Below are 6000 nucleotides of genomic sequence, written 5' to 3'. Positions count from 1 at the left end.
CTGTAAAAGATCATCCATAATTTGTGTTTGTATCGGTCAGACGTTAGCATCAGATTGACTTGTAACCGATGGGCAAAACGATACGAAAACTCAATACAAGTAATATCGGTCAAAACATGACTTAATAAGGCTTTGCTGGCCGTATAATTTAACCGGTGAAACATCAGGAGTATGCTTGAATGATTGTATTATTGCTACTGAACACGAAATCGTACACTGTATCTGACCATCCTAATAAGGTAAAAGAACAATATCATACTGTGTTACATTGTCCATAGGGCTTGGTCATTTCCTGAGTAGAAAATGTTTATAAATAGATCTACTTGTACGATTTTTTTTCTTTTTGTGGTGTGATAAGAGTTTTATGTATGTTGGCGGTGGAATACAGTAGAGGCTTATAGTCTTAAACGTTCAGATATAAGTATGAATGGGATTTAGATCTTCAGAAAAAAGTTAAACAGTAGTTCAACCATAACATAATGTTTTCACGAGTACAGTTGATGCAAAAATAATAATTTATATTATAAGGAGAGAGTTTCAAATACGTTTTGCTTTCTACTCAATCCTTCATGCTGTAATTATGTAACGTTTCATGTTGTAAATATATATGGATAAAATATTGTTTAAACCAAAAATGATAATTTGTCTACCACCACAAAGCTGAACCTTGAAAAGCGAGTGATTTTGTGAAGTAATAGCACACTCCTTTAATTGTGGCAAATTATAATATTTTTGGAAACATCGTACAATCTATCAAACTAGTAGCTTTGAAATATTCAGATAAACCATACGTATATAACATGTTGTGAACATTCCATACCCATTTTGGCACAAGACCACAGTTATTTGCCCTTGGTTGACCAATACGGAAGTGGTTACGCGGAAAATAGTTCCTCTGTTTGATGGTGAATATTGGTGAATTTTTGAGTGAAAGACCTGCAATAAATGGCATGATTTAATAGAGGAGATATGAAATAGTAGGTACATGTACAATTTGACAGAATGCAAATGTCAGAATATGCATAACATGACTTTTTGATAGGGCCTGTTTTGCCTGTTTGCGGCCATCTAGAGAGTATTCTTCATACGCATGTGATTTGGTTCAAAATGGTGGAAAAAGAGCCGGTCAACCCAATGTTTACTGTGGCTGGAATTTTATCTCTTGGATAGTTCTGTTGAGTTCAGGTATTTTTATAGGGGTTGGAATGCATGCAAAATTGCTATAGTGTCCAGTGCCTATATAGAACATATAGTAAAAATAACTGTGGTCTTAGGCCTGATATAGTGGAAAATGTCAGAAAGTAAATTGTCAATATTTTTGTTATTTTTCAATCTACATGGCTGAAATTTTGACTGTGAATGGCTGGTAGGCATAGAAATCTGGTAAATATTTAGATTAATCATTACATTTGCTGAAATTGCTTCAGTTTGGATAAAAAGTATACATGCACTTGAAACTTGTGAAAAATCCTACTTTCAGTTTACATATTTCTGGATTTTTTCTAATTTTGCAGGTTTTCTTGCACGAAATGCATTTTTATAAGTTCTTTGTTTGAAACCGGTATGCGGAAAACAAAATGGGGTATTACAAATGCCGCGATGTGATATTTTTTTATTTTTTAGAAATTTGAGCTGCGACTGAGGAAATCTGACCTAAAGTCAGATATTTATTTTTTTCTATTCTTGTTTACATAAAATTGCTGTTTTGGTTACTTGAATTTACACAGTACACACACTCTGAATAGTGAAATATGTGTAATCATAATCTGTGCAAGAAAAATCAGTTCAAGGGCTTGAAAATTGGACAGATTAGGCCTGAAATTGGCATATTTTAATTGATTTTGAAGGAAAACAGGCAGATTTTCACACACTAGACTTGTATATTGGTTTCCTTAATGCTTAATTGAGCATAAATCATCATATCTCAGGTCCTGAATTGTATATTTACTTATTCTGTTGGATTTCTTACACTTTTAGTACCTAAAAACCTGAAATGAGAGCGCTCGGACAATGTGAAGTTTGTCGCATAGACGGGGATTGACCGCCTTTGTACATATATGTCTACAGCTTCTCAGATTTGACCGAAGACAGTTGTTCGGTGTTGTGAATGGGTAAATAATTCCATTTTAGATGCTTTTAATCAAGATCAGGTACTTTCTGTGATTTTGTAAAATTTAATAGACTTCGTTAAATTGCATCGGCAAGCGGAAAAAAGCCAGAAAATAGAATTGTAGTGGAATAACATTATTTCAGCCAGTTTTGCCATAATGACTACTTTCTAAATCATGTGTGGTAGTGAGATAACATTTATAATCAGTTACCATGAAATTGGACAGGAATTTGTTCATAATTGTTGATGCAGTAAGCTGTATTCCCAGTGTGAATACTCAGTTCTGATTGTAGCTAATTTCACCTGAAAATAGTAAACATTGCTTCAGATATAGCAGTCAGTAAAGCAAGGAAACTGGACAGACTGCTTTGTGATTGATAGTTTTGTTATTCAGACTGTTTGTTATGACACATTTTACTTACATAAGACTTGAATTTGAGGTTTAATATTACATTATGACAGTTTCAGTATGGGGAAAGGAGACTGTGATATAAATATTCATAGAAAAGTTGCTTTGAGGGGCACTTTTTAGCATTTTACACTTTCTTTGCAGTCAGATTGTTTTGAAATATAGTTTGCACATACATACAATCATGTAAACTGATTAAGTATTCATTCTAAGAAATTATGACTAGCTCGACTCGTATTTCAGATGTTGTTCGGCCGAAGGCCTTCCAGTCACACAGAAGATCCTGGTTCGGTCACACGAAGGGTCACTTCCATTGATATTAGTCACAGGAAAAATTAGGAGCACCAGTTGTATTTTCTCAGGTTGATATTTATTTAGGTTTTTGCTGAAATTAAGCCAGTTTGGAACATTCAGCAGGCAGTGATGTACATTAAAATCATTCTTTATAGAGATAGGGGCTGTTTTGCCAGAATGCTCAGCTGTGATACACAGTGTAAGATTTTGTGCAGTGTAAATGGTCATGGTGTGCATGTTTCATTTACAGAGTGCACTGAATGCCTGTAAACTGTAAGATTTGAGTGAAATATTCATTCCAGAAAGACTCATAAGCTTTTTAGTAAGCTCACATATTGGATTTTTCAGAGCTGTTTGGCTCATTTTACCTCGGGTAGCCATAAATGAATGATCACTGAAAAGTATATGACACATATATGTACAAAAGCTATTCATTCTCATATTTGCCACATACTGAGCTGCTTAAAAAGGGCAAATTTGACAGCTACAGGATTTTTCTTAGTTCACATTTTACTTTTTCGTGTGAGTAGACTCCGCGTTTTGACGTGCATTTTGTAATATGAATAGTTTTCCTTAAAATTGGAACAGTGATATTGTAATCAGAAGTGGCTCTTAATTTGGATAGATGTATATTAAGGAAACATGCTGTTTTTTATTTTGGGTGAAAATCTCATCAAACAAAAAAGTTATAGAATTTTGCGTTTTTTTCATCTGAAAAGTACTCGAACTTTTTTTTTGCTCAGATTTGACCAATACTATGTGTAACATTGGAAGCTGTCAAATTTTAGTGCATAGTTCAACAAAGGTGTAACTTTCAGATTTAATTTGCTATACATCTGAGATTATACTGGTAAAATATTTTTTAGTTTGGAGAGAAAAATAGGTCTAAATAGGCACAAGACCACAGTTATACGGAAGTGGTTACGCGGAAAATAGTTCCTCTGTTTGATGGTGAATATTGGTGAAATTTTGAGTGAAAGACCTGCAATAAATGGCATGATTTAATAGAGGAGATATGAAATAGTAGGTACATGTACAATTTGACAGAATGCAAATGTCAGAATATGCATAACATGACTTTTTGATAGGGCCTGTTTTGCCTGTTTGCGGCCATCTAGAGAGTATTCTTCATACGCATGTGATTTGGTTCAAAATGGTGGAAAAAAGAGCCGGTCAACCCAATTTTTACTGTGGCTGGAATTTTATCTATTGGATAGTTCTGTTGAGTTCAGGTATTTTTATAGGGGTTGGAATGCATGCAAAATTGCTATAGTGTCCAGTGCCTATATAGAACATATAGTAAAAATAACTGTGGTCTTAGGCCATTTTTGTACGTTTATAACAATCAGTACAACATCTTTCGGATGAAATGTTTTCAGTTTATATTAATTGGCACCAATATTTATTTTTCAGTCGAACCTATGTGGCTGTAAATTACATAACTGTCTGTCGAATCTATGTGGCAGTAAATGATATACCTGTGTGTCAAAACTATGTAGCAGTAAATGATATAATACAGAGAAGTATTCCAAGATGCTCTATTCTCTTAGACTTGAAATTGAAGACGTGCACAATTTTCAGGTGTAATATTTTTAAACTTATAACTCATAACTCATTTTCCCCATTTTCTCTTAATTTCTATATAGGTACTTAAGCTGCAGACACTAGAATGTCTTGAAATTGAAAACATTGTAATCATTAAAAATTCATTTCAGACACACACAAACAGAGGCTTTGACATTCTATGTTTCAAAGCTAAACATATTTTAACTTTTTAAATACAGTAAAGTAGAACGCACTTCAATACAATATATAATTCTCTTGTAACACTGTTAAAATGTCAGGGATTATTATTTGCAAATTCCTTACATGTCTTGCCAAATAAGAGTTGTATTTCAACAGAGACACGCGCGTATTAAGACTGTTAGAATGTGCTGAAGTGCGAGTTTCCGGTTCTGATTATATTTATGTGTGATTTAACGACACAAGACAGTCTGAATGTAAACTATTTTTGGATTTAAGTACATGGTGAGATTAATTATTTTTCATTCACAATTATTTTATTGTTTCAAAAAGAAATATTTTTCACTTCATGATTAAAAATGCTAATGTATTATATATATTTACACTTTAGGTCAATAAATCCAATCCAAGCTCTGCGGATTTAAATAAGTTGCAGGGTGTAAAGTTGTTTAATCCTTTAAACAGTTTTAAACTGTACTTAAATAAAGTACTTTTATTTTTTCGCATGGGTTAAATGTATAATACAAAAACAGAGTGAAATTATTGTAAAGTATATTTAGTACATGTTAAGCAATGTCTCGAAAGTTGATAGTAAGCCATGTATTAACAGGAACTATACTAGGTTGTAAAAAAGGAATGTCTCGAAAATTAAGTTATTGCATAGTACAAATGTCTGAAATTAAAGAGACGTTATTATCTTGTGCAAAAGCAAAAGACGTTATTGTGTACAAAAGCAATGACGTAAAGGTGACGTTATTGTGTTATATAAAAGCAGTACCTTAAAAGGCACGCTATTGTGTTGTACAAAAGCAATGTCTTAAAAAGACTGTTTTTTTTTTAAATGTACAATGCCTCAAATGGGAGATTATTGTATACAAAAGCAAAGCCTCAAAATGGAGGTTGAAATACTGTACAAAAACAATGTCTCAAAAGGGAAGTTATTGTGCAGTACAAAATCAATGTCTTATAAGAATAAAGTGTGCGAGACGCTTCTTAAGTCTGATAAAAACATATAGTGGTTTACAATTATTGAATACTCTCATTTCATTTTTTTTTCCCCACATTTTGGGTGAATGGAAGGTTTAAAGGTTATCTTCACTCAAACATTGAACGAATAGTTTACAATAAGGTTCATATGTAGGAAAGGGTTTAATAAGGATGCCGTTAGGTAGTGTTATGGTCTTTCTGCCTGTTAGTGTGAAAATAAAGTCCGTTCACGTCAATTTGTTAATTCGCTGAGGTCCATACATAAACGTCATTATTTAGGTAATTTGTATAAAGAAATTATTTCAGGTCTCGCAATATGACCAAATGGACATTATCATGTTTTATTTGTTGTTAGTTAACCGGATAAAACTTCTGTGGTCTTAATGAATGCCTTAGAGGGAAAATAATTAATTCTCTGTTATAAAAATGGCCGTTTATTTGTTGAAAATAACATACA

General features: G+C 32.9%; 1 protein-coding gene and 1 long non-coding RNA gene across 2 annotated transcripts in view; both read left to right on the top strand.

Moving 5' to 3' along the window:
- The first annotated feature begins 859 nt into the window (after positions 1–859).
- Positions 860–3350, top strand: LOC128550187 (uncharacterized). Its single transcript, XR_008368162.1, has 3 exons — positions 860–1383; positions 1978–2111; positions 2763–3350. It is a non-coding gene; the product is annotated as an uncharacterized LOC128550187 (long non-coding RNA).
- A 1387-nt stretch (positions 3351–4737) lies between these two features.
- LOC123536023 (glutathione hydrolase 1 proenzyme-like) overlaps positions 4738–6000 on the top strand; it is a 125967-nt gene continuing 124704 nt past the window's right edge. The window contains exon 1 of the mRNA XM_045318795.2: positions 4738–4841. The gene's annotated coding sequence lies outside the window, so the exon portion shown is untranslated. The remainder of the gene's footprint in view (positions 4842–6000) is intronic.

This window comes from Mercenaria mercenaria, chromosome 17 (genome assembly GCF_021730395.1).
Source record: "Mercenaria mercenaria strain notata chromosome 17, MADL_Memer_1, whole genome shotgun sequence".
NCBI lineage: Eukaryota > Metazoa > Mollusca > Bivalvia > Venerida > Veneridae > Mercenaria > Mercenaria mercenaria.
The sequence above is the reverse complement of the archived record's forward strand: the minus strand, read 5'-3'. Positions and strand labels throughout refer to the sequence as shown.